The sequence below is a fragment of the Nicotiana tabacum genome, chromosome 11, assembly GCF_000715075.1.
Source record: "Nicotiana tabacum cultivar K326 chromosome 11, ASM71507v2, whole genome shotgun sequence".
In the NCBI taxonomy this organism is placed as follows: Eukaryota; Viridiplantae; Streptophyta; class Magnoliopsida; order Solanales; family Solanaceae; genus Nicotiana; species Nicotiana tabacum.
The window spans coordinates 156,391,298-156,401,360 of NC_134090.1; the positions used below are offsets into that span (position 1 = coordinate 156,391,298).

Consider the following 10,063-nt stretch of genomic DNA (forward strand, 5'->3'; position numbering starts at 1 on the left):
GAAAAGACACTCTCGTATGGCAGAAACATAGCATCAAGAGGTTTACACTAGGATCAACTTATAAAGATCTGAATCAGGTAGGATCTCAACTCAGCCTATGGCCATCGAAGCATATCTGGAAAGTCAAAATACCATATAAAGTAGCATGCTTTACTTGGTTGGTGGCTAACCAAGCAGTACTCACTCAAGAAAACCTCATGAAAAGAGGTTTATCAATCTGTTCTAGATGTTATTTGTGTGGCCAAGATGCAGAGACAATTAGCCATCTGTTTCTACATTGTAGAGTGACAAGACAGCTGTGAGAGTTGTTCATTAACATCAGGGGTATCCGATGGATTAGGGGGTAAGGGAAGAAGAAGTCCCTAAAGCCCTTCCAAAACTCAAAAAACAGTACATCGCCGTAAGAGTGGTGTTGAGAATGTGTGCTCGAGCCAATTGATAGGCTAGTTAATGACACACTTAAAAACTAATTGGGCTTTGGATTTGGTTAGGAGTTGCGCGAACACAGGTCCGCACTGTCACAAATTATGAAGTAGGCTCGACCACACCCTTCCCAAGTGCAACGGAGGTCACCAGCTTAGGCCATGGGCCTTCCTAATCACCCATTGATCCCGCTCAGGTAAGTTCGTTTTTTTGTGGTCCTTGGTCCTCTGTTATAGTATATCCTCACTATTATTTTATCTTCTTCACTAAATGATGTGTGACAAAGTACTTTAATCTTCTTCAGTTTGTTCCGAGACTTTCTGTAATTACTGCGTTATTCGACCTTTTCACAAATATTATGCCAGACTACAGACTATGCATCTCCCTTGTGAATCTTTTAGTTGTATTAAATGAATAAATTAATAACAAAATCATGAAGGATAATATATCTCTAAAATATTGAATCTTTCCACAGTCATTTTCAAGTTATCCTTAATCCGGTTTCTGAACAACAAATATACCAAGAGCTCATCTTTATTCCAAGAAGAAACATTTGTCAACACTGATTCTGAGTGAAGTGTGTGTTGAGGAAGCGTGTCAAGATAATAGAAGGAAAAGGATATTTAGGAGAGAAATAATAAATTGCACAAGACAAGACAAGACAAGATTTACGTGGTTCGACATTTTTTGCCTACTCCACGGTCACACAAAGAATAGCTCTTTATTAATTGAAGAGAGAAAGAAGAAGTTTTGGGATGTTCTACAAATGAAAATGTAGACCCCTATTTATAGGCATTTGAATGTCCTGCCGAGGTAAGCGCTTACATCATAAGAATGTCGATGTAAGCGCTTACATCATAAGAATGCTGAGGTAAGCGCTTACATCACAAGAATGTCGATGTAAGCTCTTACATCATATTTTCATCTCTTTTTTATTTTTCTTTCTTTTGTTTTGTCTACTTTCACATACAACAATAGGTTTGGTCCTATTCTCTGGTGGCACCTTCACTCTATCAGTTTTGAAGGCTAACTGAGGCAGTGCACAGCCTCAGTTTGTCAACACCGACAACTTTGGTCAACATGTCTGACGGGTTCTTTGAACCTGGTATCTTCTGTAGGGAAAGAGCTCCTTCATTTATCAACTCTCGGATATGATGATACCTCAACTGGATATGCTTCGATCTTGCATGAAACACTGGATTCTTGGCAAGATGAATTGCACTTTGGCTATCGCTTAAAAGCTCACAATTGTCCTGCTCTTTACCTAGCTCTTTAAGAAAATTCTTGAGCCAAATCATCTCTTTTCCAGCTTCTGAGATTGCCATGTACTCTGCTTCAGTGGTAGATAGAGAAACACTTTTCTGAAGTCTGGACATCCAACTAACAGCAGTACCACCCAAGGTGAACACGTAGCCCGTGGTACTTTTTCGACTATCCAGATCGCCGCCTAAATTTGCATCAGCAAAACCTTGTAAGATAATATTGCTCTTTTTAAAACAAAATGTCATACCTGAGGTGCCTTTGAGATATCGCAATATCCATTTTACACTTTCCCAATGCTCCTTTCCTGGATCTAACATGTATCTACTGACAACTCCAACTGCATGGGCTATGTCAGGTCTAGTGCAAACCATAGCATACATCAAACTTCCTACTGCTGAAGCATATGGAACTTTGGACATGCACCTTCTTTCTTCATCTGTCTTAGGTGATTGGTCCTTTGACAGATTTAGAAGGCTTCCAAGTGGAGTGCTTCTGGTCTTTGCATCATGAATACTGAACCTGCTTAGTACCTTCTGTATGTACTTTTCTTGAGACAACTTTAAGGTTCCTTCCGACCTGTTTTTGCTAATCCTCATCCCAAGCATTTGCTTAGCTGGTCCTAAGTCTTTCATTTCAAACTCCTCCGCCAGTTGTTGCTTAACCAAGTTGATCTCATTTATGCTAGATCCTGCAATTAGCATATCATCAACGTACAACAATAAAATGATATAGGATTCATCAAGATTTTTGATATAACAGCAATGGTCCATCTCACATCGTGTGAAACCATTTTTATGCATGAATCCATCAAAATTCTTGTACCATTGTCGGGGAGCTTGTTTCAAACCATACAAACTCTTCTTCAACTTACACATAAGGTTTTCTTTACCAGAAACTTGAAAACCTTCAGGTTGCTTCATGTAGATGTCTTCTTCAAGATCACCATGCAAGAAAGCAGTTTTAACATCTAGCTGCTCCAAATGCAAATTTTCTGCAGCTACGATACTTAGCACCAACCTGATAGTAGTTAATTTGACTATAGGAGAGAAGATCTCGGTGTAGTCAATTCCTTCCTTCTGTTGAAAGCCTTTTACTACTAATCGTGCTTTGTATCTCTTATTACCATCATGCTCTTCCTTGACTCTGTACACCCACTTGTTCTGCAATGCCTTCTTTTTTTTTGGTAACTCCGTAAGTACCCATGTTTTATTCTTTTGAAGAGAATTCATCTCTTCTTTCATGGATAGCTTCCACTTATCAGAGTCTATCACCTGCATTGCTTCAACAAAATGCTTTGGTTCTCCAGCATCAATAAGAAGTAAATAGTGAAGAGAGAGAGCTAACCTATCTGGAGCATTCGTGACTCTTTTAGATCTCCTCAATGTAGGTTCATGAGTAACAGAATCCGAATTTGATTCAGGTCCTGATTCCAGATTTGGTTCTGCATTTGATTCTATCTCTGGTTCCGGTTCTGGTTCTGATTCAGGTTCGGCTTCTAGTTCTTCTTCAAATTCGGCTTTTGATTCTTCATCTTTAATTTCAGAATCAGTTGTAATCCCTCTATCCACTTCATTTTCTGAGATTTCTTCTAACTCAACTGTTTCAGACATTGTCTGTTTGCTAGTGTTGGTTGGTTCTACTTCAAGCTTGTCCTTGTACATCACATTTTCATTAAATGTGGCATTCCTGCATCTTAGGATCTTTCTATTCTGATCATCCCAAAACCAATAACCAAAATTATCATCACCATAGCCAATAAAGAAACATTTCTTTACTTTAGGATCAAGCTTATCTCTATCATTAGAGCTTACATGCACATAAGCAACACAACCAAAAATTTTCAGATGTGAGAGAGTTACCTCCTTTCCTGTCCATACCTTCTTAGGAATTTCAAAATTCAGCGGTACAGAGGGTCCCCTATTTATGAGGTAAGCTGTCGTGTTAACAGCCTCAGCCCAAAAATACTTCGGCAATCCAGAATGTATTCTCATACTTCTGGCTCGTTCATTCAGGGTTCTGTTCATCCTCTCAGCAACACCATTTTGTTCCGGTGTTCCAGGAACTGTCTTGATCATTCTGATCCCATTCTCCGAGCAAAATGCTTTGAACTCTTGGCTATCATACTCTCCTCCATTGTCAGACTTCAGACATTTTAACTTTAGACTTGTCTGATTTTCAACTTCAGCTTTCCATCTTTTAAAGGTAACAAACACATCAGATTTATTTTTCAGAAAATAAACCCATACCTTTCTTGTGGAATCATCAATGAAGGTGACATAATAGCGTGAGCCTCCTAGAGAAGTTACAGGAGTTGGTCCTCACACATCTGTATGCACTAGTTCCAGCTTCTCTTTCTTTGGCGTCCTTCCCACCTTTGAGAAACTAACTCTATTTTGTTTCCCGTAAATGCAATCTTCGCACAAACCTAATTCAACATGTTTTAGGTTTGACAACTTCTTTTTGGATGCCAAAAGCTTCATTCCCTTCTCACTCATATGCCCGAGCCTCCGGTGCCACAATGTTGTATCACGACCATGATCAACTGTTGCTATAGTATCTCTTTCTATTGCAGTTGCATACAGTGTTCCCCTTTTGAATCCTCGTGCCACAACCAAATTCCCTTTGGTTATCTTCCACGATCCGTTGCCGAATGTTGTTGTATATCCTTCATCGTTAATCTGACCCATAAATATCATATTTTTCTTGAGGCCAGGAACATGTCGTACATTTTACAATTTCCATAGCGTGCCTTGTGAAGTCTTTATATGAACTTCACATTTTCTGGCAATGTCGAGAGGTTCGTCGTCTGCTAGATAAACTTTCCCAAATTTTCCAGCAATATAATTATGCAATAATTCTTTGCATGATGTAGAGTGAAAGGATGCACCTGAGTCCAGAATCCAAGATTCGACTAGACTGTCTGCACAACAAATTAATGCATCACCGACTTGTTCAGCAATTACATTTGCTGAATTTTCTTCCTTCTTCTTCTTTGGTTCTCTACATTGACTACTGTAGTGACCCTTTTTATCGCAATTACAACAAGTAATGTCCTTGCAATTTTTGGATTGTTCTCTTCTCCTTGACTTTGATTTGCCACGACCGTAACTCTGTCCTCTTTGGTTGATTCTCCCCCTGCTTTCGGTATTAAAAGCAGATCCTGGGGAATCACTTGATTCTCTTCGGCGAATATCTTTGCTTAGAACCAAGTCTCTGATATCACTCAATTTGAGTTTGGTACTTCCTGATGAACTGCTAACTGCAGTTACTGTTGCAGACCAACTCTCCGGTAGAGATGATAGTAGAATCAACGCCCTGATTTCGTCATCAATTGTTATATTAATAGAACTCAACTGAGTTAATATTGTATTAAACTCATTGATATGTTCCGTGGCTGATCCACCTTCTGTCATTTTTAAGTTGAACAATCGACGCATCAAATAGACTTTATTTGAAGCAGATGGCTTCTCATACATATTTGATAACGCCTTCATCAGGCCTGCAGTGGTCTTCTCGTTAATGATGTTAAACGCCACATTTCGTGTTAGCGTCAAACGAATCACACCAAGAGCTTGGCGATCTAATAGATCCCAATCCGCTTTGGACATAGTCTCCGGTTTCACCTCGGTCAGAGGTAAGTGTAATTTTTTCTGGTACAAATAGTCTTCTATTTGCATTTTCCAGAATCCAAAATCTTTGTCATTGAACTTGTCAATCTTAACCTTTCCTTCTTCCGATGCCATTTTTCACAAAAACAATTTATGTGAATAGTGCTTGTGAATAGTAACGATGATCAATAGTGTCGCACTATTCTTGTGAATAGTACCTGCACCAATACTGTACTTTTATACCAGAATTACAGTGTCTGTGCTCTGATACCAGTTGTTGAGGAAGCGTGTCAAGATGATAGAAGAAAAAGGATATTTAGGAGAGAAACAATAAATTGCACAAGACAAGACAAGACAAGACAAGATTTACGTGGTTCGGCAATTTTTGCCTACTCCACAGCCACACAAAGAATAACTCTTTATTAATTGAAGAGAGAAAGAAGAAGTTTTGGGATGTTCTACAAATGAAAATATAGACCTCTATTTATAGGCATTTGAATGTCCTGCCGAGGTAAGCGCTTAAATCATAAGAATGTCGATGTAAGCGCTTACATCATATTTTCATCTCTTTTTTATTTTTCTTTCTTTTGTTTTGTCTACTTTCACATACAACAATAGGTTTGGTCCTATCAGTGTGTACCTACATTTTGATTCTCCATAACAATTAAAAAAAAACCAGCCTGATGCACTAAATTCTCATTATGCGTGAGATTTGGGGTAGGACCGGACCACAAGAGCCTATTGTACGCAACCTTACCATATATTTTTCGAACTCATGGCCTCCTAATTACATGGCAGCAACTTTACCAGTTATGTCAAGTCTGTTCCTATTACAAACAAAATTATAGCAAAAAAAAATTTAAGAGTCTATCAGACAGCCATTAGACCATCCCAGCACCAATGATGGAGCCGAGAACGATCATCTACGACACCATGACCCGAGGGCCTTGGGGGCTGTTAATCACGCTCTGGTCCCATATATTTTTCGAACCCGTGACTTGCTAATTACATGGCATCAACTTTATCAGTTATGCCAAGTCTCGTCCCATAGCAAACAAAAATATAGCAAAAAAACGTGTCTGTCAGACAGCCTACAGAACAGATCCTGTTCAAGTAAGGTCGTATCCATCTAAGTTGCTTCACTGATATATAAATACTTCCTTCGCTTAGTTGCTTGTCGATGTGGTACATTAGCCCAAAAAAGCAAGGACTATTTAATAATTATTTTATTGTCTTTACAAGTCGACAATGCTGTCATAAGAAAAATCAACACCTATGTTTTTGTCTACATCGAAAGAAGTTTTAATACTGACGTTTGTGGCTGCAGAATTCTACAACTTCCGGGTATTCAGTTTCCAATTAACTCATGTGAATTCTTAGTTGCAAATTTAAGGGATTTATCAATAATCCGAAGTTTCTTTTTAATATATTCAATGAATATATACATATTATAGGTTTCAAGATGTAACTTTATTTTGAAGATATTTACCTCAATGTATTGGTGGAAAAAAGATATAACACGTGGGCTCAGGGGCGGATTTATGTAGGTGGATTGGGGTGTCACGCCACCCGGACGCCTCGATTAAACTTTGTATATTTATGTATATATGTACAAGAAATAGGTTAAATACTAGTTGTGCCACCCGGAGTAACTAAATAGCAGAAGGGCCAGTGGTGAAGACTCAGTTTTAGCTCCCAAGGGGCGTGGGTTTGATTCCAATCTTATACTCTTTTTTACACCCTTTTAGCATGCTGCACAATCCATCCTATTAAAGGCTGATTCCAATATTAATTTCTCTTCTATTGGTCAAAGGTTCAAACGACCACTTAGATGATCTTTTTGACAAATATTTAAGCGAGCTTCTATTGTTAAAAAAAAAACGACCTTCTATTGTTTAAAAAAAAAATTAAGCGAGCTTCTATTGTTAAAAAAAAAAAAAATATTAGGTAGACTAAACCGTAGACTTCTTCTAACTTAAGACTCAATACATAACTGATGATAAACTTATTTATTGCATTTCTTCTGTAAATATTGATGTCGCTTATGCAAAATCCTATACATTACCATTCAAAATAATGTGGCACCCGCAACCTCCAAATCCTGGATCCGCCTCTGCGTGGGCTGTCAGCAAGCTGACGGGGCATGATACGTAGAACGTTGATGTTAGGACGAGTGGCATTCTTAATTAGATGAATTAAAGAGTGCAGAAAAAGGCACGGGAGAAATACCCACGTGGTTATATTGAGGAAAGAACCGGACCTGACAGTTGTGAAAAGGGAAATAAGAGCGAAATGAATAAAGGCTGCAAAGATGAGAAGATACACGAACCTGGAGTAAACAAGGAAGGGAAATCGATACAGTTACAAGGAATCTGTAGTCATAAATATTTTTGTTAGGTTACATAAGGTAACGGGCAATCAATACAATTAATCCCATTAATGAGCCCAAATTAAGTAAGGGAACTGTTACAATTGTACGCTCCTATATAAGGGCTGACATTTCATATTTAAAAGGACAACGATTATTATTGAAATCCATACTGTTATTCTTTGCTTTCTTCTCCAAGCTTTAAGCCTTAAATTTTGGAAGTGATTAATCCACATTTTATTTTCTCAGTCAATTATTTTCATTCTTCGGCCCATTTCTTCAAAAATCATTGGGAATGTGAAGTAAATCGTGGTTATCAGTAACCCAATTTCTTCTAGATATTGACTTTGACCGAGAATTCTATTTTTGATTAAACAAATTAATTCTGTTACCGGAAATCTGACAACGTATTCACTTTCTAAACTTTTTTTTAACAACTAAATATGTCAACCGTTAACGAGAACGATCAGCTTAACCAACAAGGTGGAACTCCACCACACCACACACCTACAAGATCCCCTCGGCAATCCCGTGAGAATTCACCGGAAAGGTCTACTTCGCGTGCTGATGATCAACAGGGAGACGACCAAACCATAGAGCAGGATGCTCTAAAGCAGTTGATTACAGAACACGTAAACAATGTACTGCAAGCTTTTGTTGGAGGATTACCCAATGCGGCGCAAACTCCTCTGCCAGTTAACATGACAACTTTGAGAACCCGCGTTCAGAGCATGATAACTCTGGAAGTGGAGAAATTCCTAATGAATCTCGTGGTAGAGGGTCAGGTATACCAAATAATTCTAATTTACAAAGTTTAGTGCTAACTTTACAGAAACAGTTAGAGGAACAAAATGATTGTATAGAGCAAATACCTGGCGTACCACCCATGATCAAAGGTGTAGATATTGACAAGTATTCACAACCACCTTGGAAGCCAAGTGCAACACCTTTACCAATTCTTAAAAAGTTTAAAATGCCTTATATTCCCAAATATGATGAAACAACTGACCCTCGAGATCACGTGACTGCGTTCACTACTGGCGTGAAAGGCAACGATTTAACCAAACAAGAAATGGAATCAGTTTTGGTTAAAATATTTGGTGAAACACTCACAAAGGGAGCATTAATATGGTATTCTCTTTAAGCTGAAAATTCTATTGACTCTTTTGCTGAGCTTGCATATTCATTTATAAAAGCACATTCGGGAGCTCAAAAAGTTGAAAAGAGGATGGAAGACATCATTAAGGTTAAATAAGGGAGTACTGAATTGCTCAGGGAGTTTGTAAATAGATTCCAGTGGGAAAGGATGATATTACCTCGAGTACCTGATAATTAGATGGCTATGGCATTCGCGAGCAACTTGAACGAGAAAAGTTCAGAAGCCACGAGGAGATTGAAGGAAAGTTTATGAGAATTTCTTGTAACAACTTGGAATGATGTATACAATAGATACAGTACGAAGCTGTGGATAGAAGAGGATACAGTCGTACCTTCAAGGGCCGAAGAAAGATCAAGTTCGAGATGCTCAGAATCAGAAAGGTGGTACAGTAAAAATAGGTACGAGCCATACATGGGACCTACGGGATGAGATTTTCGGCCAAAAGGGGAGAATCCAAGATTTGATCCAAGGTTAAGGCAAAAAGATGTGGGATCTTCATCTATATTCAAAAAGAAGCGGGATGCTTGAAATAATGATTCTGATACACAAGTAAGGATAGGGGATTGCAGATTTAACGTTAGTACCTCTGAATTAGTGGTTGTTTTAAGAGGTGTGGGAGGTAAGGTGCGATAGCCAAAAGAGATGAGGTCGAATCCGAACAAAAGAAACCCAGATTTCTAATGCGAATTTCATAATGATCATGGCCATAGAACAGCAGGTTGTAGGCTTTTGCAAGGGGAGGTTGAACATTTATTAAAGCAAGGTTATCTTACTAATCTATTTAGTGAGAAAGGAAGACAATCATACATGAAGAACATAGAGGAACCCCCAAAACCTCCATGACCAAAAAGAACAATCAATGTCATAACTGGATGAGATGAGGTTAACAGAGTGACATATACAACCGCAAAAAAGACTTCAACGGTCACTTTTACCCACGGGAAGCGAGTTTGCCAAGTCTTGGATGGTGACAGTATAACATTCGACGATGAAGATGCGCATGACTTGATGATTCCTCACAACGATGCACTGGTAATATCTTTGCTTGTATATGATACTAATGTAAAATGAGTTCTGATTGATCCAGATAGCTCAGTAAACATCATTTTACTAAGGGTGGTGAATGAAATGCAAGCTAATGATAAGGTCATACCAAAAACACGAACCTTGTTTGGGTTTGATAATTCAAGCGTAGTTACGAAAGGGGAAGTTGTACTTACCACATTTGCAGAAGGGGTTATC

General features: G+C 38.5%; 2 pseudogenes; both read right to left on the bottom strand.

Annotated features, from left to right (window-relative positions):
- Positions 1 to 487: 487 nt before the first annotated feature.
- LOC142166746 (U1 spliceosomal RNA) lies at positions 488 to 627 on the bottom strand (annotated as a pseudogene).
- Positions 628 to 6,158: 5,531 nt separating this feature from the next.
- Positions 6,159 to 6,417, bottom strand: LOC142166732 (small nucleolar RNA U3; annotated as a pseudogene).
- Between the last annotated feature and the right edge of the window lie 3,646 nt (positions 6,418 to 10,063).